Source organism: Meleagris gallopavo, chromosome 3 (assembly GCF_000146605.3).
Source record: "Meleagris gallopavo isolate NT-WF06-2002-E0010 breed Aviagen turkey brand Nicholas breeding stock chromosome 3, Turkey_5.1, whole genome shotgun sequence".
Lineage (NCBI taxonomy): Eukaryota > Metazoa > Chordata > Aves > Galliformes > Phasianidae > Meleagris > Meleagris gallopavo.
In genome coordinates this window covers 63,715,903-63,742,413 of record NC_015013.2, presented here as the reverse complement: position 1 = coordinate 63,742,413, position 26,511 = coordinate 63,715,903, and the positions used below count along the sequence as shown (strand labels likewise).

The following is a 26,511-nucleotide window of genomic DNA, read 5'->3' as shown; positions in this document are numbered from 1 at the left end:
AAAAACTACCTGAAGTTAAAACGCTCCATTAGCCAATAGTTTATGCCAATAGTTTTCCTCAGCTAAACATTAGCCTGTAGAGAGCCAACATGATTTTTAAAAAATCACCCTGATTCATATATACACATGTTTAGAATAATTAGTTTAACACTGAAATGAATAAAATGTTGTCCAACGAATAGAAACTAGGCATCAAGAAGCAGTAGCTATTTTTTTCCACAAACCCCTGGATAATCTTGTCGTGTCCTTCTGAATGCTATATATAACATTTACTTTCATGTCCCAACTGTCAATACTAGTTATTCATTTGTCTTACAGTAAATAAAACAACTGCTGAATACACCATTTTCTTCCTTTGATTAACTGACTGATGACAGTACAGCTCAGTTATTTTATTACATATAACCACTCTTTTTATTTTTCTTAATGTTAAAGAATTATAATGTCATTAACTTAGAGTTAATGGTGAAGTGTGAAAGAGATGATTTGTAGTTTGAAAACAATCACTAAATCTTCCATTAATAAAACATTTTGCTAACACCTTAAAACATTAATAAACTTCACATTTCCCACTAACTGGCATGATTTTGCATCATGGAGCAGAACTCACCATTGCCATTGTACAGAATCTGCATAGTTTCAAACTCCAGCGCGGTGTACGTTGGATCTAAAACTTCACTGTAGTTTGCCATTTCCATGTCTAGTATTGGTTCCGAGACCCTCATCATTCAGAGCAAAAACAGTGAAAAAGCTGCTCAAATGTACAACCTTTCCATTCTGTTTCACAGTGGTTGATTATCCAAAGTTAACTATAACCGTGTCTCTTGCGTGCTACAGTGGGAGGAGCTGGAAAACTGCTTCTGCATGCTATATTCTACCTGCTATTTTTTTTCTTTTATGATATAGTGCAACCCTTCTGATAATCTTGGAATGCTTCATGGAATTACCTTATCAGAAGTTACACTGGCTCTAGTTTTTTCATGAACTCAGGTACGTCCAGGAAGCTTCCTATCTCCTGTGACCTCCTACACATTTTGTTGTGGGGTAAAGGTTCTAAAAAAACACTCTCGTTTGTTTTGTGTAAAGAGACTGTAGATTCATATTTTGTTCTCTCTGTTCCAAACAGTAAGGAAATGCAATGCAATTATGGATTATCCTCAGTTCCCATCTATCTAGCCTTATTATGTCTATTGTTACAACTATTCATGTTCTTCAGTAGTGACAATAGCTGGCTGTGCAGGCATGCTTAACAAAGATCTGAAGCAACATAAACACTAAAGCAAGAGTTTCCCCTCCTCTTTACAGTCCCCATCACATACTGTGTTGCTGTGATGGCAGCAATGGATCTCACATGCTCTCAGAAGATGGCTTCTGCTCTAAAACTTCTTCATGCAGAATGCGATGGCAGTGTGCTGTTTTCAGAACCACTGAGGTACATAGAAATTATTTTCCTTCTCTAAACAGAAGGCGGAGATTTTGGGTAGGTGCATTGCTCATCAGTTAGCATACACAACACACATACAAACCCAAACAAACCCCACCCAGGAAGTCACCTGAATCTCTGCATAAGGTTGCTGAATTTTGCTTGCTAATCAGATGTTTTTAAATGCTGCATGGCAGAATCTCAAATGTTCTTGCTTTGCAAGTGAGCCTGTACAGAGAACTACTCTTTACACTGCTAAATGATAGTTACACTAAAGATTACATGCACAGGAAAACTTTCTAGGTTATGCTTAACCAAGAAGAGGAAATAACTACATACACAGCGTTTCAATGTTTATTTGAATGATAAATGTCTGCCATCACATAGCTATGTCCAAATTTAAGAGTATCTCTGATCATGTTCCTTGCAGGAATCCCCTGCAGATTTTGTAGGGTGCCCTTTTTAACCTGCTGTTATATTTCCTATACAGTACAGAAAATAGTATTTGGGAATTTTAGGATTGCAACTGAAGTGTTAGACTATTTCATGTCTACAAACATAAAAAAAATTCTACTTAGTAAGTAACATTTCACAGTAACGGACGTGTAAAAAGATTCATTATCTTTTACCCTTTTTATTATTTTTTCCATTTTTTAAAAGAAACATGCAAAATATCTTTGTAAATTAAGATTGTTGAAAAACTATTTGTTGTTGAAAGCCTTTATTTGTTTAAGAAATCACGGTGGTTTCATCATGAGATAGATTAATAGTAGCAGAATTTGTTGTAATTGACTTGCTACATAACTAGTTACTAGTTATAGTAGTAAAATGATTCATTGCATTAAAGATGCTAGTTAAAGTTATATACAAGGGTTTCACATTAAGTAGAATTATCTATGTTCTCTAGTGTATAGGTTTTGATAAGATATCCTAGAAAAAATGTATGACTTTTTATATCAAAACTACACGTTGCACAAACTCAAACTTATCTTAATCTAGCTGAGTTGTATTACAAAACTCTAGTTCCAAAACAGTCTGCATGCAAGTAACTTTTAAATAAGGGAGTGTATTTAAAACGGAAGAAATGTATGACAATACCATTATATCCTCTATTATTTAAAGCACTTCTTCAGTGCTGCGAAAACAGGCCTCTCAGTGACCACTAAAGAGAGGGAATGAATTGACCATTTCTAGTTCTGTCATATAAAAACTCACTCAAATTGATTTTATAATATGGAAGATCACACACTATAGGGAACTGTTCTTTATACTATTTTTCATGCCTTCATATGGAAATTTCTTACAGTTATATCTCACATTCATAAAAATCTGTATTTGGGGGGATTTTTGGCTTCATAAAGTAAATCATGAACAATTAATGTATTCTAAATTACTACTGTAAAATATTTATATGCTTTCTTTCTGTCTTAGGTGAATCACAATACAGCCCCAGAATTAAGGCCAAGAAATATTATCCCTAGATAAGCAGAGGCTTAAAACTACATAATTAATCAGGCTACAAAATAGTTTTCAGACTAGTGATACAGTAAACTTGAGTAGGAAATGATTTTTCAAAATTAATTTTGCACTAACTCTGAAGAAACAGAAAGCAGCACTACAATGTACTTGTTCATGTGGTTTTGTTGTGGATTTGTTGTTTTTTTTTTGCTTTAAATCTGATCTCATAGTCACATACAGAAAGCATTCCAATCTTATCTTTAGGACTATTAACCCTGTTAATTGTTCAGTTCTCCATAATAAATGTAATCATTCTCTCTGATTGTGATATAAAATAGTACACAAGCTAATAAAATCAAGGTTATTTCCATAAAATGTCTTCCTGAAAATGAAAACAGCTCTCAGATTACTATCAATACTGAATTTTTTTTATAAGTAGCGATATGTTCCCTTATTACTCTAGTTTAGTAAGAAATATAGGTACTTACAACAAGGTCTTTATTTAAAGGGTTGTTTTCTTGTTTGTTTCTCACATGTTCTGAATGAGGAATACACATAAGGAATCACAGTATCTCTTTTTGTTTTTTGAGTATGGAGAGTTGTAATTGACATACTCCAAAAGTATCCTATTTATGTTAATAATTTGGAGTATTTATTAAATATGCTTAAACAAAACACACTTTGATATGTCTCTTCTGCCATTTGCTGACACATAGAAGTATACAGTCAGCCTACATTAACCATGCCTAATGAAATCACATGAACTTATGCCGTAGTATCACCTTGCAACCATCAACATGGCCAAAGATCTCCAAACTAGAGAGATTATCCGCCAAAAGCTTGATACAGGAAACTGTTTGTGCAGATTTCCTCAAGTCAGTGAGGAATTTCACCTTTGGCTTATAAAGACACAACTCCTTATTCTGCTGAGACTGTGTGCCCCGTCCCCGTAACACACTCTCAATGGGCACTGTCACAGGAAGGCTGCATCAGCTATGACACTGCCCACCCCAAAACATTTCATAAATGAATCATGAGCAGTGGCTCACATATAAAATTATGAGCATGTTTGATATTAAAAGATTCATAATGTTGCAGTGTTATTTTTCATGATGGAGATCACTGGCTTTTTTTAAGAAATAAAAATGTCAGAGGTGAATCATATCCAAAAAAGAGTAATAAATCTAACTGTGTTACCCAATTCTTAGACATTTTGGAAAATAAATTACCTCTTGTGCTTAAGACGTAAATATCATAATGGAAACATGCCTACAGTCCTCTGCAGATCTAAAAGATCACAGCAAGTCTGTAACATTGTCGCTACCCTGCATAAAGAACAACACAATTCCAAACAAGGACAAAGTTGTCTTTGAGTTGATTAAAATAATTTTCAGAAAATATTGTGGATCGTGAGAGCAAATGCAGAGCACAACTACTACTTCCAGTAAGCTGATCAAAGGAACAATTTAATATATACCCAGCACCAGCATTCTGATTTACCAAATAAATTTGTAGCACTTAGATGTTTTTATGTTTCTCCATTTTGCATCTTCATTTTGACTTTGCCCTGAAAGTTTAGTGAGTAAATAAAACACTACACAAGTAAAGTAAGAAACAGAATCAACAGCAGATTTCTGCGGCACAAGTATTAGGCAGGGTAATAAGACTATCTGCAACAAATCATGCCCACTGAAATGCAAGTACAAATCTTTCTGGGAATCTAGGTTAAACCTGTTTGCACTGCACACATTTTTAGACACTTAGGCAGAGGCATTCTATAAAATTAAGATACTTGCACATACTATATCTGCCTCTTTTTTTCATTTGATTATTCATTACACTAAACTCCACAGCATCATACAGCAAAAATACAGATTCCTTTAATAAGCGATGACAAGAGATGAGGTTTTTTGTTTTGTTTTGTTTTGTTGTTTTCTTTTTCTTTTTTTTCTTTTCATTTTAGAGTAACAGGAACAGATCATTACTGTGAGGTGTTAACTGTATTTATGCTTTTGGCTTCAAAAAGTATCCATCTAGTAGAACACAATCACTATTTCAACAGCTACGAATCCGCATACACAGAAAAAACAAAGAACATGAATGGCTTATGACTGGTCAAACGCTTATTTAGAGTGCTTTGCTGGAAATACTGCCCAGGAGTTATGAAGATGTCAATGACTAGTCTACACCAGAATTTCAAAGGTGAGTAGCAGATTTAACGCTCCAAATTCTTTGAAGTGCAATTTACAGTTTTAACCTTGCAGCCACTGAGGTCTCTGCCCTGTCTGCACTTAAGGGGAAATATCAAAGGAATATGAAAGCTGTAAAATATTTGAAGCCTGATAAATAGTCGCCACAGCATCTGAAGTTAATTTACACAAGCTGAGGATATATCCCATTTTCAGATCCTTGTTCCATATTCCAAATTTCAATCTCTGCAGTTTATTCTAAAAGGATACATGATTTATTCATTTTATATTCTACATTGTCATTGAGGAGATAGGCTATTAGCATAGCAACACTAATATAATGGTGCCGTATGCAAAGGAAAGATGTTTACACCCATTTTGTAAGGTCAAGGTAAACAAAGTTATCTGTTTTATCTAATTTTATTTCTCACATGCACATACATCAGCTTGCAGAATATCAGTGTGATTCCTAGGTAGCAACTTGCAAAGTACAAAATATTTCAAATCACAAATCGATAGTCGCTCTCTTTTTAATATCAAGGCATTTTTTGAGGATGACTCTTGCATTGGATTCACTCATATTCTGAACAGATAACAGTGATTTAGACAATATCTTCTGCATTTTCCCAATGTGCTGTGCTACTTTCTGTCAAAACTAGCATTGTACTTGTGTGTGATGCTCCTGCAGTGGTGATCTCCAGCCTTTGATTAACTACTGTTATCAGGGACATTTTTGCTACTGTCATTATTTCACTTCATTATTCACTCATTATTTTCATTATTCACTCTTTCTTATTCATATTACAATGAATTTCTTCAACTAAGGAGAGCTAGATTGCTCCTACAATAACTGTATGTGAACAGCTAATACTTATAAACTGTCTTCTGACATCACTCAGTGTTCACCTTTGCGGAGGGATTTTGGATAGCCTTCCACCAAATAAAACAAATGCTTAAGAGCAGAAATGTCCAGAGAAAGCCACCTCATAGTCTATAGGTGGCACATGCACCACTGCATACAGGCCACCGTGAAATGTCAACTAGCAGCTATGCAATTGCACTGATGAAAAGCAGTGTGTCTGGGTGGTGGAGAACCCAAAGTCAAGACTGTGCCTCTTGAAGTATGACATTTTTATGGGAAGATTTACAGGAGAAGGGAGAAGTATACTCCTGGTTAGAAGACTAGCAATTAGGATTTAAAAGACTGAGGACACAGTCTTCACACATTCCCCTTTCTAGCAGCTCCAGGAGGCATCTGGCCACAGTAGACCTTGAGACAAATACAGACAGACAAAAGCAAATTTAAAATCTTGGCTTATATAAAATGTACATGTATACATGCACATATGCATACACATGTGAATTTTTATTAAATGTTTTTCTAACAGTTGGATTGGCTCCTGAATTATTATCGAGTATGCCTTCAAAAATGTATTTAGCAGGGGGAAGCTCTCCATCTTGCTCAAATACGTCTCAGTCCTAAATACTTGGTGTTATACTGTCTGTGAGCAGATTTTCTCCATAAGCTAGTAGTAAATCTGTACTTTTCCACTTCAGTCCATTCCTGTGCTTGCTTTGTGGCCAGATTAACAATAAATTTGCTAGCCTTATCTGGATATTGTGCATTTCTATAGGGGGAAGCATACAAAAAAAATATAGGATACTTTTGCTTTTTACATAGCATCAGATAAAGTTTACTGTTAGGTATTTGGATTACTATTAGGTAGACTTTAATATTTCTGTTTTAACTGAATATTCTTCAGTTCATTTTATTCCTGAAAACTCACAGTAGCCTTGAAGTTTTGCCAGTTTAGAGGGCTTAAAGGATTTCTGTAGTGTACAGTTTTGAGGCAAGACTTGCTGAGTTACATTTAAATGACTAGAGTGACTTGTTAATTAGTTGCTTAGATCAGATAACTTTTATTATTTTCTGATACACAGGATAATTAATCAGAGATTTGTCTTGGAAAGCAGAATGAACTGAGAAGAAAATAGGAAAGAGTTCAGGCATAAGATAAAACCAAAACATCGTGATAAGCAAGATAAAAAGTTCTTGTTCAATCATCCTCATGTGATTAGTAATTTCTTAACAAGCTTCCTTGGCAGGTTTTTACTGAAACTTACTCATAAACAATGTTTTATATAGCCAGCTAGCTAGCTTATAATTTATCCATGTTATCTTGAGAAATACTACATAATGATATATGTTTTCCTTTTACTCCACAGATAAACACCCTTGTCTTGGTCATAAACAATAGAAGAGTTAAAAAAAGGTTAACCACCATTTGGACACAGTTTGTTCTGTTATTTTTGTTTATTTTTTAATCTTGCTTAGAATCCTTTTGTGTGATGAATTAATTATAGCAAGTCTTCTAACTTCTAAATCCCATCCCTTGCTGAATGAGTAATATATTCTACATAATTTTTCAGGACGAACTCAGTACACTTCTGCCCAAGTTAGTGACTGTGTAACTCCTAGTCCCACGTAAAAAAAAAACTGCTTAAATAACTAAATAGTCAGACAAGTCCCATTATTTTCAGTTACTCTATCTAAAATTAAAATTTTTAACTAGTGTCCGAACTGACTCATCACATTCCTGCAGAAAGAACTCCGTGTCAACACAATTAGCTTAACTCTTCCAAGCTACTGGCATGGTTATGCTTGGCTTGACAACTTCTCTCATTTTTATTGTCACGAAAATCAGTTAATGTGAAGTTCAGAGTGTGCTAAAAACTAAGAGTTTAAACTGAAAGTACAGCAAAGAGACAGAAAATTCAAAATACTACCGGAATGTACGAGAGGAAAGTATTAGGGCATAGATTTTATTGCAATTATATTTTGGACCAGTCTTTTCAAGTATTAAAAGAACTCAACTGTATGCAGTAATAAGCATGAAGATTTTCAGAACATCTCATATCCTGGGGAAGCATGCATGTAAAATATCCTGGCTTTCAAAGGGATACTTTTTCCTCTGAGAACAGTAATATATGAAGGGATTGAGTACTACTAAAAATCTAGCTTCTAAACTATATCAGAACCAATAATCCAAAGCTTCTAATATTCCTAAATTGGGCCAATGAAACCATTTCACTTGGTCAGAAGCCAAGAAATTTCATATTCAAATTATTACATTATTTTCCTTAAGAGAACAAAGCCATTATTCCAGCAAATACAAAATGATGACAGTATCTCCTTGAAAATACAAACAGAGCTTTTCTAAGAATTATGAAGGTCCTGGAGAGTTGATTTGTTTATGGGCAGAAGCATCTTTGCTGTGCATGCAATAAATTCATATCCCAACTCACATAAAAGAGAATTGTCTGCAGAAGGAAATTAATGCTAGGTGTGTTCCCAGGTAGGGATAAAACATTAACTCCAGTGACTTCTGAAAGATACAAATAAATCCATTCTGAACAGATTTTTGACAGTAATTTTAATAAGTTCAAAATTATCAAAAGTCCCTTTTAAAAAACTGATGATTAATCTTATGAGAGCTAAAATGGACTTATCTGTTAGAAGAAAAAAGCCAGAACACTGATCAAGCTGAGCAGGAAAAAATTGCTGGCATGGAAACTATGAGGGAAGCAATACTGCAAAGTTGTACTTGGGCTTAATCTTAAGTCTATGTAAGAGGAAGTTTTGAGAAACAGTCATAGGTGCACTTATGACCAAAATCACAATGCAATCATTAAGATTCAATCCAAATAGTTATGTGTAGCTATAATAATGTAAGTTGCATGATCAATTCTACATTAAATATTATAGATAACCTCTGTGCCAGGGCAGGTTTTCTGGACATACGCAATATTCATGCGGTCATATAGTTATTTTGAGTTACTCGTGTATGTATGCCTCATCACTTTATCCAAGAATCTTGTAGTGAGTAAATTTATTTCTGTATCTATGAGAGGGTAAAAGCATATTCCTCTTTTTATGAACAGCGAATTGGAGCAGAGGAGAGCTTATAGTGCTTATGACACTTGAGTCCATGTGCCTACAACATAGTCATCTGTATGCACACTAGAATTCTAATTGTCTTTGTGTCTGATGAAAGAAAAAAGCACGTCTAAAAAGAATCATCAAACATATCTTTGACTTTGAGTTGAATTGTGTCATCCTTCAAAATGCCCACTGGTGAATCCTAAAAGTCAGAAAAGGTGGAGACCCTGGATAGAGACCTACTTTCAACTTCATTCACCTGAATACTTTCTCAAAACTGCAAGTATATCATTTGTCCTACCTGCTACGAGTTACACAAATCCAAGGGAAATAATATCCTTTATCAAATTTAAAACAAATTCAAGTACTGTTGTGATCCTACTACATATAGTGGATGTTTGCTTCACCTTATAAAATGTTTCAGAATACCTGAGCTTTAGCAACAGATTCAGCCAACCTAACACACATGGCCATGTGCGCAGTCTTAAAATGATGAGCACTATACCCACGTAACTCTGCATGGTAAGAATGGGGCTACATGTATTGAAATCCAAAAATAATCTAGGTGAAGAACATTCCTCATAACAGAAAGAGACAAAAAAATGATGAGTTTCCCTAAGTGCAGAACATCTCTACTGCATGGAAGTTCCAATTGTGGATATGTATTCAAATTCCCTGCAACTGTAGGATATGGATGTATAGAACCATATAATGATTTAGGTTGCAAATGACCCTCAAGATCATTAAGTCTTACCATTAACCTAACATTACCAAGGCTACCACTAGTCTACACACCTTAACATGACATACACGTATCTCTTAAATACTGTTAGAGATATTGACTCCACTAGAAATACCTCCGGGGACGGCTACTCTTTCTTCTATAGTTTCCTTCAGAGGAGAAGCTAAGAGCCTAGTCAGTTCTTCCTTCGCTTCTGGGAATCAGAAATACAAAACATGCAGTGGACACATGTCAGTTCCCCATCCTGCAGGTACACTATAGTCAAGAGCAGTACAGGAACAGCTTTCCATGACAGGTTAAGCTGCCTTATTAAAACTGTTGAATAAAAGGAGAAATCACAGCAGATCTATTAACTGTATCTCAGGACAATCACACAAAAATTGCTGCACTCCAATATTTTGGTGATTTTTCAAAACAATGTTGTAAATATATACAACTTTTCCTCTGATTCAACAGAAAAAAGCTGCTATAAACTGTAGTTTTTACTGATTAAATGCCCTGGCAACCTTCCCTATCTAAAAATGATTCATTATCCAGGTAATAATATTGCTTTAATTACACATGTGAGAAAATATCCAAGGTAACAGCTCACTTGATCATTAAGTTCTGTAAATACATCAGCATTTAAAACGCATTAGTATTTGAATACCCCTATCTGATTTGGGAGCATGGTAAAAGTAACTTCCTGCGAGAAGTCAGTCTTTCAACTTGTAAAGTAAGCAAAAGCCCCCTAGAAAAGTATCTCCTTATCAGAATGAACCACAGAACAAATTTGTTTAAGTATCAGGAAGGCTGAGTCAGAAGAGTTGGTGTGTAAGCCAACTAAGATGACTTAAACTAGACAGATGACAAAAAGGTCATTAATGGGCATATCCAACCATTTATGGTAAGGTTTTATTACATATAAAACAAATTAATTATTTGAAAAACTTCAAATTCTGCAGGTGAGTGGGAGAAATAGGGTGACAAGATACTCTTTTTTTAGGTAATGTAAGCTTTAGACTTGTAGGCATTGTTATAGTAGACTGACTGTTATACCTAGCAGCAACAGAACTGCTGTACCAGAGGAGACAGAAATATTTGCAGTTTGAAGAGGATATGCTGCTTGTTCTAATATGAAATGTGGTCTCCTGTTAAAATTTGGCCTTGCCTGGGTCTCTATGTAAGTACAACTGAAATGGTGCACCTTCTTTATAATTTTTTGGACATATAATAAATGTTAGGGATAGGAAACACGGTAAGTTTTTCCTAATTGAAAATCTAAGAAAGTATTTTGATGTGGCTTATCTAATATGACCTGCATACCTCACTTGGGAAAAGCAAATAAATAAATAAAACTGCAGCATTGTTGCCTTAGAAACACAGTTAAAAAAAAAAAAAATCAGAAATCCAACAATTCCTAGGAAATGTGGCTGAAATACTTATTCCAGAACCCAGAAGTTTTCAGAATCACTGAATCAAAAAAAGACATGAAGACACAGACTTTGGTAACTAAAGTTTTTCTTCATATACGTGAAATACTTTTCATTTGTCTGCCTACAAAAAACATACAGGTGAAACAGGACCAGCTTTTTTCATAACTTACGATTTGAAGATAATTAATTTGACTGAAATACCACTGTAGCAGATTGTTGTATTTTTTTGAAGACAAGGATTAATAAAAATGAAATTTAAAAACAATAAAATCCTAGCTTGATGTTATTTCCTGAAGGGGATCTGAATATAAAATATAACCAAGAAAGAAGTGATACTAAAGTGAACTAAGTAATGCTGTCTAACGTGATGAATAAAGGGAGAAAAATATCACTGTCTTTGATCCTGCTGGAAATCATATCCTTGTAACAGCCCAGGATGCTGTTGGCCCTCTCTGCTCCAGGAACACATGGCTAGCTCATGCTTGACATCCTGTCTGCTATGGTCCCTTTGGATCTTTTCCAAGAGTTGCTACACAGCTAGACCCCCCATTCTTCCACCAGTAGAAGATTTGTCCTGTTATTACAAATCACATTACCTTTTCAGGCTAAATTACTACAGTATACTATAATTTTAAGAGAAATATCTTCCACGAAAAGATTGGCTTAGCTGTCTCAAAAAGTTGTAACTGAAACACTGGAGCATCTGTTCACTTAGCCAGAAGAAGTCAACTGTCAACCAGTACTTCTGAACACATTCCATAGAGGGAGCAGAACTCATCTACACCTCCTGCTGTCATTCACACCAGTCTACACAGTATTTCTGCTTCTATCTACATGGGGGAAAGGGTTTAAAAGCTGTCATTACAGCTGAAACTAAGGAGCACTAATGGCTTGCCAGCCATGTTCAAGGGAAGAGAATGTAGATAATGCAGAAGAGGACTGAGAGGAGTTGGTTTACCCATCTCTGGGAAGTAAACAACGTTTACATAGGGAGTGTTTTCTACAAATAAATGATGTATGATGAGTATAGGAGAAAAAAAGTAGATAATGAAACAGTACTGTCATAAGAATAAAGGAATAAATTTTAGTTTAACAAATGGAAAGATTCTAAATGTGGAAGGACTAGTGCGCTGTGACAAACTTTCAGTTACATAGCAGAGGCAAGGGACTCAACTGGTTTTAAGAGACAGATTTATGAATGTTATTATTGATGATATCAGCCAAATTGATGGCTCAGAAGATCTCTTCTAGTTTTATGTTGCTCAACATTTGCATTGTTACTTTTTTTTTTTAAGTAGTTACTGAGCAATATCAAGTGTGATATTCCAATTATGAATTAAGCAAATATAAACGACAGAACGTTAACCTTAGTGTGATAAACAATTAACTGAACTATACTGACTGCAGCTGATACACAAATGATGTTATCCATCTAATTTGCCCAGTCTGGAGTAGCTTTATTCTCAGACATGTTTAGCAAGTTGTGTGGTAATGTACACTTGAATGAAACGCTCTTAACTAACATGTTCAAACCACGAAGTTGTTATTGGAATTGTAAATAAGTTACATTTTAGCACTATTTTCTCTGAATATCATTTTCTCTTCTTTTCAACCATCCTTGACAGAAAATCAAACTGTAACAAGTCCAAAGGATGTTTGCACAAATTGAGCAAAAGAAATGTTATATAATTAAACAAGAAAAATGTGCAAAAAATCATCTTGATGAAGCAAGTGGAACTGAATTCAAAACATGTAAGTTGCTGCTGGGTAGGGAAGAACAAGGATTATGGAGAGAGAGAGATCACAATAGAATTCTTTTAATAAGGTAGAAAAGGGAAAAATATATTTTTAATGTTGTACATTTAAAGCCCAGAACTGAAAAACATCTGATAAAATCAGTATAAAAAATCATAACCTTTCAGGACTAGATCTTCAGGGGCAATACTTTTTGGACTTGCAAAATAAAGAAGCTAGTGGTTCTCTGGTCTTCTGGTTACCTTAGCCAGGGCATAAGAGAACCTGGACAGTTGGAGAAGTACTGTATAATGAAGGAGCAGTTGCCTCAAAAGTAGTATGCACAGCCTTGGTAGAACAATGTATTGATTGCACATAATTGATAATATACCATACCAGTAAAAGTCTTAATGCGTTGCACACCTTCCACTAACGAACCACCAATTTCTCCAATGCCACAGATATTTATGTGGCTTTCAGGATCATTCATACAGTTGTGTCTCCAAACAGTCATCATTTTTCTGAGAGTGACATATCAAAATAGAACAACTAACTATGCAGTCTCTAGCAAGCAAGTATATTAATGAAGCATACAGCAAAACTTTACTTACATTCAAGCACAAAACAACAGAGTACGAAAGATTCAGTTCTCCATATACAGATGAGGGTAAGCTGACTTCCTGATCTGTGTTTCCATCCTCACCTGTAGGTAACACCTGCAGTCAATAAAAGTAAAATAAATGTGAAACTACCTGTAATGTAAACCAATCATGCTCCGAAAGAAAATTATTTTTATTATAAAGGATGAGAATACAGTACTTTTAGTCAATGTACAAAGGTATTATTGAAGATTAAAGAAACTTTGAGAAAAGATTAAGTCATCAGACAGTGTTGCCAGATATTCTTCCACTTGCAGAATAAAAAAAAACAAACAACAAAACACAGAATTTATTCAAGGTCTTGAAATGCTATCTGAAAGGATTATATATAGGGAAGAAGAGACAGAAAGCTTATAAAACTGTGGAACTGTTGACAGAGAAGCATATGAATAAAAGATTCCCTGCTCTTTGGATGACCCTAGTGTTTAGGTACAGGGTAAGCTATATAGTAAAACAGGATTTGCAGTAGAAAAATCTAAAAAAAAAAAAAAAAGAAGTTTAATTTGACTATGTGCAGAGGATTTCAAGAAGGATGAAGGTTTGAAGAAAAACAAGGGATATTTTGTAGTAACCTTGAAAAGTACCTTCTTCCCATGTTGCCTTGCTGATTTTTCTAGGATGACTTGCATTTTTAAATGCTAAGCTTTAGCTGGACAGTACTATCTTTTTTGTTTTACAACTTTTTTTTTGGTTGTTTTTTTTCATCCATGCTACCTATAAATTCAAAACAATTTTATGTTGGTATATATACAATGGTAAAGTTCTGAAATATGTTTTCTTTCTACATCCAAAATATAATTCCTTGTTAGTAAATTCCAGGTAAGTACATGTCATTTTCAGGTTCTCCTGTTAAAATAAAACAAATGAAGAAAACGAAACAGAAAACTAGCTTCACCTAAGACATCATTCTTTGCTTTGCTTTTTACTTTACTAGAAACCTTATGGGTCATACATTGTGCTTCCTCATGGAAGAAAATGACAACATAGAAAATCACTTCTAGACACCTGGGATGAAAATAGCTCCCCTTATTAAGATACAGCAGGACTTTAGTCAAGACCAGAGATTCTTGCAGTCTAAACTGTAGGTCTGCTGAGGCATTATATTCTTTATTGATCTTATAAACTGCAGTGCATGCAAAACAGAAAGCAGTAAAATTATTAACCCATCAGTACTTTTTGTCCTCATAAGTGATACTGCTGCACCAGTATACAAGATTGATTTTGACAATATCAGAAATGAGAGTGTTTTATTTGGTATTTATGTATATATAAAAGTAATTCTCATATGCATATTTTCATACATTAACCACGGATCAGAAATGTACTGTTTGGCTAATTGGGTAGGAAAAATGCAGCACGTGTAATGGCACTGCCTCTCCCATTGGGGCCACTATGAAGGCACATAAAAATCATCAGCCGTACTAAAGTGAGGATGAAGCCTAGAAATAGATCTGTTCTTGAAGTCCCTCTGTGCCTCTCCCTACCCTTGCTTATCTATGCAAGGTAAATTGGTCTCTCCATCATTAGTGATTAGGAAAAGATAGAACCTCTATGGGAAGCACACACTTCTTTATATACCTCTTTCAGTTCTACATTTTCAGAACTCCCTTACACACTTAATCCTACAGCCATTAGTAAGGCAGTGAAATGACATAAAATGAACAAAGAGCAATAAAGTAATCATATCCCAGCATGTTTATTTAGTTGTGGTCCTTAATGACTGAGACCTTCGTACCCACTGATACCCGGAGCTGCTACTAAATTTCCTCTGTCTCAAATCCCTAGCTAGGGTTATTGTGGGATATGCTCAATGCATTAAAGCCTACAAACCATGAAAGCAAAACAAAACAAAGAATCGGAAAAACACTTCACAGAAAGGAAGATCAGTTGTATGAAAAGTTTTTTTTAATTCAGCCAAAACTCATTTTCTTTCAAAGCAACACTTGAAGAATAGCTGTGGGTTGAGAAGCTAGGTTAAGAAGAGTGAGTCACAAAATCACAGAATGACTTGGATTGGAGGGCAACTTAAAGAGCATCTAGTTCCAATCCCCTTGCTGAGGAGGGCGTTGCCACTCACTAGATCAGGCTGCCTAGAGCCCCATCCAGCTTGGTCTTGAACACGTCCTGGAATGGGGCATCTACAACTTTTCTTGGCAACCTGTTCTAGAGCCTCACCACCCTCTGAGTAAAGAACTTCTTTTCAACACCTAATATAAATCCCCCTTTTAGTTTAAAACCATTCACCCTTGTCCTGTTGCTAGCTACCCATGTAAAATGTCAGTCCCCAAATGGTAGAAGTGGACACCAAGTGGGTTCAGGCAGCACTTCTGTTGTCCACACTTTGAGCAGACTGGATCTGACACAATGGAAAATTTGCATAGCTGCACTGAGACTGTGTTAAAATGTGTTAATGTGGGCTGCAGTCTTTAAGTATATTGTCAAAATTAGGGACATAAAAAGGCTGAAACATCAAATAGCAGTAAGAAACATATTTAAAACCTAGCTACTTGTGAATGAATCTGATGACCAGTCAGGCCTTCATCCCCTCAAAATACTTCAACTTTGACAAGCAGTCAAATTTAAGCTGTGCTAGCTATAGCATATTGTGATTACTTTTCCAGTCACTGCTATGTCGATCTAAAATCCATTCCTATTAAAATACCACATTCTTTCAAGAGCTATAGTTACCTATTAACTATTTAAGACTAGTTTCCTCTATCTTTACTTTGCAATTTATAGTATTGTTTAAGAACTGTTAAGAAACATTATTGCCAAGAAACATTATTGCCAGAAGGGGACATTGAGATAATCGGCCCTGATTTCTGACTAGCACTGAAAAGTGCTATGTAATCCAGTTATTCTTAACAAGGAGCATGTGCTTGTCCTTCGGGAGAACTCATTTTGATTTTAAAATGATCAACAATGTACAAAAAAGTCCAGTGAACCATCACAGTCCAGTGGTTAGTCACAGTCAAAAATGCAGTCTCAATAAAAAAAACAGTAACGTATTTCTACTTATTTCTAGTTTCACCTTTTAACCATTCCTAGCTTGTTAATTTATCTATCTATATACCCATCTATCCACTTATCTATGAAAATTGCTCCATTTTATCTTTTTTAAGTTGCCACTTTTTATGAAAAATGTCTGCAGAATCACTTTAGATTCACCTCATGCTGTGCATTTCTTTCCCAACATTTCCTTCTTTCTTCTTTCCCTGTCCCCCTTGTTTATTTTCAATTAATCTCTTCTCGCCTCATTTTATTTAAGTAGTAAGTAATTCCCTATGCAATAAAAACAAAAATATTGTATGTAATGAAGCCAGCATGTCTTTAGACTGGTATTGAAATTAGAGAAATTCTTTCACTGAACCATTTTTCAGGATAAAAAATTCCAGAACCTGGAAGAGATCTTTGCTGAATTCCTTACTACATCATGAGATGTGAGTGGATTTCCCCTTCTTCTTTAAAATATTCCTAACAAATGTATAAAATGCCTGTGAATATGCAGTTATGCATTTTCTTTAGTAGGCAACTTTAGTAGGACTGGTCTCTGAATCACTACTTAATTGGAAAATCTGGGATTCTTTTTAAATAATTTCTAGGGTTTAAACTGCATTTTGCACTGCTATCTTCACACTTGTTGCAGTGCTCCTGCTGTCCCCATCTCTCCTAGACTTTTTTAGAAATATTTTATCAGAGAATATTTTTCTACAGATTTCAGCAGTGTTTTGACTCCAGAGAGCTCAGGGAACCTGGCCTCTTTCGAACTGGGATGAGCTACACAAATGTGTAAGTCCAGTCATAAACCAGCAATTGCTTAGAACAAATAAGTTACCTGACCAAGACAGCATGTGAGATGCATTAATATTGTAAGCAAAAAGATACAACAGGTTGTGTTTACAGAAGTAAGTGCACATGATACAGAGAAAAGGCATACAGCTTGGTAACATTCTTCAAATAGCATGCTATATATAGGAAAGTTGGTCAAAAACTACTGAGAAGGAAAAAATCTCCTTTTGTATTTGAAATTTCAAGTGATCGAATAGTATGTTACAGTGAAAAAAATGGCCTGCTGGAATAAAAACACAATAAAGAAGATCTACATGTTGAATTATTTCATTGAGTCAGAATCCAAAGTAGAGCACTGTGTATAAATCACATCATTTTATTTAAAAAGCGAGGGAGAATAAAACATAGACAGGAAAAAAAAAAAGAAGAAGAAAATCTTGGAAGAAGAATAAAAATAGTGCCCCTTTCCCCTTTCAGGATGATTGATTTTTGTGCAATCCATATTTTACTCTCTGCTACATAATTTTATACTCTTGACAAAATGTCAGAGAGTTGGAAAAGGGCTGGGAAAACATGCAGCTTTCTATCAACTTTATGCATCCCTAAATTTAGAAGATTTTTCTGAGTAGGGAAACTAAAAATAAATCAGGAAACAATGTCAATAATGAAGTCTGAATTATCCAGCAGTAAAAAACATTACAGTATTTTTAGTATATTTAAATAGAACATTCGTAACATAAATAGTGGCAATGAAACTTTACAGTCAACAAGAAAAAAACAAGTGATCTCTAGCTGACTTCTTTAGATGACATTTTCTTTTTTTTTTTTAATGACATTGCCTATATGTACTGTGCCTTGTTTACTTACGCATTTAAACTATTGTAAGAATTCACTGTTAGAATGTGGCCAACATGTACTTTACCTAATCTTAATAAGAAGAGCTGACATTGAAGTTGGATAAGCAAATATATTCGCATTTATAGTTACAATTTTGTTTCCAGAATGAAACTCTGGGCCAATTTAACCAGATAATTTAAACAAATTAACAAGATATGCAAAAAATTAGTATCTACAGACAATTTGGGTTTCATCACACATATAGTGCGTTTGCACGTATATAGAAGAGAGAGAAGGCATAATTACAATTCTATGAAATAATAATCATTAAAGAAATCTTCATATCTTTAATGAAATGTGCTCATAAATTAAGAAGTTGAAAAATGTCTATTTATGTAATTATAATAGATTTTTTATTCCTGGATTTTCTAAGAGGAAAACTTTTTCAGGACTCTGTAAGCATTCACTATATTAATTCTTCAGTCACTACAGTAACATCATCAGAGATGCTTGACAAGAATGCTTACTATTATGCAAAATCTAAAGGTGGTTGATATAAAAAAGTTTTTTCTGAAAAAGTATATGTAAAATAACAGTGATTAAAAAGAAAGAAGAAGCAAGTTGGTCATCAAAATAAACTGTAGTTAATTGATTAATAATTTTCATATTTGAATTAAAGTTACAAAAAAAAACCTTTAGAACTTTAGCAAATAAAATTATATTTCTGACTAGCTCTAATGATATGCGCAACACTGAACCCAGACTGAGATTTACACCCATTTCTGCTAATTCTTCAACTCTCTTTTATGAAGTTACACAGTTTTTCTGACCTGAAGATGGTCCCAAGTTACACTACGGTCTGGCCCACATGCCCAGCTAGCCACTAAGACTTTTTTTTTTCTCATGGGGACCTTGTGAACAGCAAGAAGCAAAACAATCAACGAGATTTCACTCAAGCTCCTGCAATTCTTTATCATTACCCTCTCATGTCTATCTTCTTGTTTCTTATCCTTTTCAATCTTACTAGACTTTTATTTCCTATGTCAAAGAGCACAGATTTTTGCCACTCACTTTGACGAGTTCATCAGTGAAACCACTGCAGGTCAGAAGCATGCAAAAGTGAATGGTACTGCTTGTAGCAAAAGCTGTGTTCGACTTTTCTCAAGCCACTCTTCTTGATTTTCCAACATGCCTGTACTAAGCTAAACAAACATTTTCACACAATAAACTTCCAATATTTAACTGAAAGTAGTCATAAAGTATACCAATCAGTAACCAAATCCACACACAAAGCGTACAAATTATTACAAAGCAGCACTACATCTGCAACATTAGCAATATGCATTATCTTCTAGAAGGTACTGAGGGACAAAGGACACAGGTTTTTTCAGTTTTACATAAAGAAAATGAACCAGGGTATTTATTTTAAAAAAGACGGTGAGGAAAAATGTTAGAAAGTGCAATTAGAAAAGTCAATTGAGTCTAAAAGTACATCTAGAAATAGAAGCTCGCATGAGTGTAAGAATGATCTTCAGATAATGGCTCGATGGCATGACTGATGGAGAATAGTTAAATTTTATTCAGACCAAGAAAATAATTTTTTTTTCAATTTTTAATGCCCTTATGTCTGCAATTGTTTTATGTCATACAAATATTTATTAATGTTTATAGGCAACCACTGATTTTACTTGAAATGTTCCATTAACTAGACATAGTATAGAAAACATTGTGCAAAGCCTTAGCAAGTCTACAGGAAATTACATAAAATTAGGTGAAATTAGATGAATAGATATAAAAAGACTGCAATATACCAGTCTAGCAGTGTTCTTCCCCCAGAGAACATTCTGTCCCAGGCAGTTCTCAACAGTAAAGAAGCAGACAAGGACAGAGATTTCAGTCCCACTGGAAAGTCATCTTCTCAGCAAAACAGCATTGAACAAACCGACGTGAGAAGCATACGCAAACAACAGACCAGCAGAAGATTGAGTAGCCCCATAAAAAAGATACACAGAGATTTCTCAGTAATATTCAGGCACCGTGAGATGTATTTATATATGCACTGCAGGAAAACCCATGGCTCTTGGTAATGGCTGACCTCATCCTTCCAGGAACCAGCAAGTTAAAATGTGTAACTTTCAGCTGAAATACTGAATGAGAGAAGGATGAGATTGCTAACGCTCAGAAGAGGGTGAAAAAGAGCAAGAATCTTGCACAGTGACTTCACACACACACACACACACACACACACACACACACACAGCTGCAGTGCTCAGTGTAATATAGCGTTAAACGTGAAAGAGAACTGTGAACCATTATTTTTATGGTAGTTTTGTCCTGTTACTTTTTGCTGTCAGTCTGGAAGTTCAGTTTACAGACACAGCTTACGATAGGGATGGTGTATTTCACTACATGCCCGTTAGAATCTTTCGATGCATAAACCCTTTTGAAAACCTGACCATAATCCTAAGTACTCCATAGAGAAGTACGATGGCAAAAGTTTGCTTTTGCTACTCCATTGTTGTCTTGAGCTCATCAGCTGTCAATTAACAGTAAATGATTACAGCAATCATACATGCTTGTGGGCAAATCATAGAGCTCAGTTTCAGGTGTAAATGAAATCTGTTTTATGAAATATGTTCTTTTAAAATACAAACAACTGCTTATCTTCAAAAATGTTTTTTTTTTTTTAAGTTTAATAAATATATCCTGAATAAAAGAGCTCAAGTTTGCTTTTCTTTGTTCTTCTTCTGCACAGATACGAATTTAATGAGAAATGTATTCAACTAATAAGTCTAAAACATATATATGATAAATTTTAATTTTAATGTTTACACATCAATTGAAATAACTGAAATAATGTAAAATGTTTTCAATTATGAACTAAGGCTTTTTTTTTAAAATTGGTTTCCATCTATCTGAACTGCATACAACTGTGTATCAGTCACATTCTGCTACACTAAGACAACATAGCCAGTAGCAATTGAGAAACACATTATACATAGCACTTAGTTCACCATGAAATTCTAGATGAGTTAATGATAGATAATGGCCTACAATTCATGTGTGACTTATTTTAGCAAATCTCACTGATACGGCAATTCAAGTGAACTGCATCAAGGCTGCACTAAGTATAATCAAATGGGCTTGCAGGAAAAAAAAAAATCAGCAAAAAATTACAAAACACTTAATAGAAAAGAAAGTGACATACTCAGAAGTCCCATGGAATCAGTAGTGTCTGACTGTTTTAACACATCTGTTCTATTATCTTTTCTAGGGCAGTTTGTGGAGAATAGAACTCAAGTGTCATGCTCCCAATTATCCTGCTCCTTACCCAAAGCTTTTGAAGTAGTTACAAAAACCTGCCCAGTATCACTGTCATGGCTGCCATCCTGACTGACACCAAAATGACATGTAAAGGGTACCTTTGCAAATCCTCTTACATCTTTCTAACTGGCTTACAAGATCCACATCCAATACTCATTGATTTGGATGCACTATGGAGGCAGTTGCAATAGATTTGCAACTGCAAAAAACTTCACTACCTTGTGAATCAAGGCCTTTCAAGAAGCCCTGGTGAAACAAACTGCACTGGGATAAAGCCTAGAAAGGCAGTGGATCCTTGCTTCCTTCTCACCAGGACAGAGCAGGAGCTATGACAGTTGTTTGCTCTCAGGATGGGCAGTCCTGAGAGAAGAAGGCAAGGAGCACAAAACATGAAGAGGCCAGATGTGACATTCTGGTATTTTGATGCAAAGGCATAACAAACATAGGATAGTGAGACAGATCAGTAAATACAAATCATTCTGTAAAAAGATCATTGAAATAATAACAACTTAAAATATCTACTTGTGAACGGTGTACTAGAATAACCATTTTTATCATGATAGTTCATGACAACCTCCTGTGGAAAAATCTAAAAGAGGTGAAACAGAAAACATCCTTAAGATAGAGCAAGAACAGTGGATTTCCAGCTCCTACTGCTGACATTCCCTATGGACAATGGAGCCAGCCTCCTCGCCGCTGGGAGCACAGAAGTCAGTGTGGCCAGCTTGGGCTCTAGATGGCAGCTCTCTTTGCAACCGCTAACAACCAAATCAGCGATAAGGAACTTCTTTAAAAATGAGAAATCCACTCTATGAACAAAAAGCCATTGACATTCACAGATAATAGATGCTGGAGCATGGTCAATAAAAGACTAGAAACACGTCTAAGCCTTAACTACTGGTAATGTTCATTTATTCAGGAGGGTCCATTTTTATAGGGCACGTCTTGTTTCATTTTGATGGTGTCAGAAATACTAAAACAAAGAGAAGTGAAAATACACACACAGAAAACCAAACGTATCCTAGAGAAACCAAAAAAAATCTTTGGCTATGAAAAATACAAATAAGAAGTCTCAAAGTACGTGATCAGGCCCAAAAGGCATTGGAGTAAGGTTTGCCATAAGAAAACTAGCAAAAGTAGCCTATTTCCAAACAAAACATAGCCTGAAGTATTTTCATCATAATTTTCTTATCTATCTTTATTTACCAAATAGAAATACAAATTTTGTAACTGTATACATATAAAGACTTCATCCGCAATTATACTGTTGCCACAGTGCCTGAGTATATACTTTTTAAGTAATAAACAGCAGACATAATAACTATCTAAAGCTGATTTACTGATTTTATTTGACGTTACTTGTTCAATCTTTTCATCTAAAAATAAATAAAGAGAACAGAAATATTATTGCTCTTCTGCTACTTCCAGTGGCTTTGGTGGAAATCCGCAAGTTCAGAGCTTTTTAGATTCATTTCTTGGAAGTTATATGGAGCTCGACATAAATTAGCTAATTCAAACAAATAAGAGCTCAAAGAAATGTCAGCAATGATAGCAATGGCCACTTCTCAACAAGAAGAATGTACTTTATCCATACAAAGAAATTAAAGCAGAGTTGGAACTACCTTGTCAGCAGCAGTTTCCCTATGAGAAGTGTACATCAAAACTAATATACCATTTATTCCAAGACTTACTTTCACCTACTTCACCCAAAGAATCATATGTAAGAATATGTGTAAGAGTGCCCTCTGGTGATTATGTGCCTAAGGAATATTATTTCATTAAAAGGGCAAAGAGAACAAATCTGTGGCAGAGCTGATAAGTAATTTTGACAGTTTTGCAAACTGAATTCTGTTACCAATTCTCAAAAAAGAAATCAGGTATTTGCAACTGGTTTATGCCCATGGTTTTAAAAGCAAATTCATATGAAGAAAGAGACAGTAGCCTTGACTAGGTTAAGATTTATGGGTGCTATAGACAGCACAGCTACTTTTATGGCTAAGAATGTAATAGATCCTAAGCAAACACTGATAAGTCCTCTATTCTCCTAAGAAGTATCCGCCCATCAAGTGTCCTGACACTGGAAAAACCCACAGTTTTGATAAGAATAAAGACAAGCTAACTGTAGAAAATAACTTCATTTCTTAAGTTAGCCGAAAACATTCATCAAGTGTTCAGTGGGCAAGACCAGGCTCTTCTTCCATTATTGGACAGTGATCGCTGCATTTTCAATCCTACTGCAATAGATACATAAGCAAAACATATATAAGCACATAAAGTATGTTTTATATATATGTATTTACTGTGAGGGTGACAGAGCACTGGAACAGGCTGCCCAGAGAGGTTATGGAGTCTCCATCTATGTAATCTACTATAGGAAGCCTGCCTTAACAGGGAAGTTGGGCTAGATGATCCCCAGAGGTCCCTCTCAACTCCTATGGTTCTATGATTCTATGATTCTGTGACGTATGCATATGTATATATACACATATAAAATTAAAGTATTGGAGAGACTTGTTATCGAGCAAAGGAGTAAAATTCTACTTTCGCAAGATTTAAACCAACCAAGATTTTTAAACCAACAAAAGGTTCTGCAGTAATACAAAAAAAAAAAAAGCTGATACGAAAGTATACTGGTTGAGGCCTGAAAATACCATTCTAGTCTAGTTTATTACCTCCTATCTGGGGTGAAACTAAGGGCAGATTTACTGGGAGTGTTATACTACCTCATTAGTACCTCCCAGTAATCACATATGCTCCTTCTCTCAAGGTACCATGGCAGTTACTTCTAGCCTCTGTAACATAACCTAAACCGCAGCAGTGTTCCTGTAAAGGCAGTAAAAATTAGGGAAGTTATCACAACTGTTTGTTTCTCTAATGTTTGTAAGAGATATAAGAGATTCTCATAAGAATAAGAAAGGGAACTTTATGAAATACTGTCCTAATAAACTTATCTCTTATAATGATCCCTTTTCTCACTCGTATTAAATACCTCTCACCACTCTCTGAACATGGTGACTAATTAACTTCATGTTTTTTAAGAAAGGAACCTGGCAGTCCCATGGGGCTGTTTAACAAATAACCAGCTATCCTCTGAAGATTCTAAAGAATCACTTCCAGCCAAGTTTTTTTTGGCCATGTATAAATACTGTTAAGTTGCAGCAAGAAGTAAAGGAGGAGGAAAAAGCTAGAAAAATTAGATCAAAAAACAAAAAATCAGATTTTTCATTATTTTTCATTATTCATATAGTTCATCAATCAATCAATAGATCATCATTATTTTTCAGTATTCAATCCATTTACTATAGTTACTGTGATGGTTTCAATGGACAGTGCAGGCCCTGTTTACAGTATATGGCTCTTCAAAGTTAAGCATTTGCTTCTTCTAACAACATCTGGAAAACATCCAGCTATCCACTTACCCAAAAGAGAGGCACTGGTACTTTTCAAAGAGGACAAGTTAATTCATTTTGTAGTATCACAGAATCCCAGGATCACAGAATCATAGAATACTCTGAATCAGAAAGCACCCACAAGAATCATCAAGTCCAACTTCTGGCTCCACAGAGGATCACCAGATCATATGATAGAGATGCTTCTTGAACTTCAGTAGCTTGGTACTATGGCCACTGCCCTGAGGAGTCTGTTCCATGCTCATTATCTTCTGATAAAGAGCCTTTTCTGATATTCTACTTGAACCTCCCCTGACCTAGCTCCATTCATTCCTCAAGTTCAGCCTGAAAAAAAAAAAATGGAGCAAGTAAACTCCCCTTCTCCACAAGTAGAAAATGAAGTTGTTTTATTTTGGCAAATAAAGAAGGGAAGGGGCTGTGAAAGTCAGGTATGTAGTAGAAATATTAACTTTGCTGATAATACTTTTAAAAGCACTAACGGTCCTAGAGCAAAGGCTGTCTTTTATTATGCCAGCAAACAGCATTCAGCCTTAGAAGGCTAACAAGCATCAGTGTAATATATGGAAAACCTAGTGGTGGTTCAGACCAGTCTGGGGTTTGCTCTGAACATCAGATATAAGGAAAGTTAGTGTCAAATTCAACTACTGACTTTTAAACTTCTGTATATTTTTGTACAGCTCCATAGATATTTCTGAATTAAGGCAGCTTTCAACAGAAGACTTTAGCCAGCAGCAAAATGGAAGAGTGAAACTGCACTGTAAGATGTCACCATTTGAGGAGGTAGATGGGTAAGATGTAGGTACAGCCACTCTGCTCAGTGTTCCTCACTGGTGAAGGAACTGAGACCTGAAAGTGCTTTGTTCAGAATGTGGTTATTTTGTGCCATGTTAATCATTTTAATAGAGTGGGGAAAAAAAAAACAACAACAATACATAATCCAGAGTAGCTGTGAACAATACTGCATAGGAATTTAGTAGAAGTAACGCAGAAGTTTAAAAGCAATCAAAACGCAACTATGAAAAAACAGATTTCTGTAGAAAATCTTAGCTAGCTGATAAAAAATGTCAAATTTGTTCCTATGTTCTAAATCGACGTGACCTGACTGTAATGGACATTTGCTCAGGTAGTAAAAGCAAAAGCACGCACACAAAAAATATCAGAAATACTGTTCTGCTTGGGGTTCAGCCCAGGCTTGTCCCACTCGCTACAAGCTCCGCACTCGCTGGGGCACACTCCTTTGAGTGCCGCCAAAGCTCTGCCGACTGTTCTCTCCCTGAGCATTGTAAAAGAGTCAAAGGAAGCTCTACTGAAATTAAGTCCTTATTAATCAAAGGCAAAATAATTCTCTCTCTTCCGTCGCATCAGAGAGTGGGGAGACAGTTAGTTAGGAAGTGGAGAGCTCTCGCAGCCCTCCCGGCTCTTCGAGCTCGAAACAGTACAGCTCTGACAGTGCTGCGGCATGGCTGCACCGACCCGACTTCATACTTCTGTTCACAAAGAGGTAGTTCACATGTCTTAGATCAGTCACAGCTTGCCCCAGTGATTCTAAAGGAAAAAAGGAGGGAAAATAAATATGCTATTGTTCTAGATT

At 35.4% G+C, this 26,511-nt stretch overlaps 1 long non-coding RNA gene across 1 annotated transcript; it reads right to left on the bottom strand.

Annotated features, from left to right (window-relative positions):
• Nucleotides 1–15: 15 nt before the first annotated feature.
• On the bottom strand, nucleotides 16–24,117 carry LOC104910375. Its single transcript, XR_004159284.1, has 3 exons — nucleotides 19,258–24,117; nucleotides 13,513–13,617; nucleotides 16–13,422 (listed from the first exon to the last, which is right to left on the bottom strand). It is a non-coding gene; the product is annotated as an uncharacterized LOC104910375 (long non-coding RNA).
• Nucleotides 24,118–26,511: the final 2,394 nt, after the last annotated feature.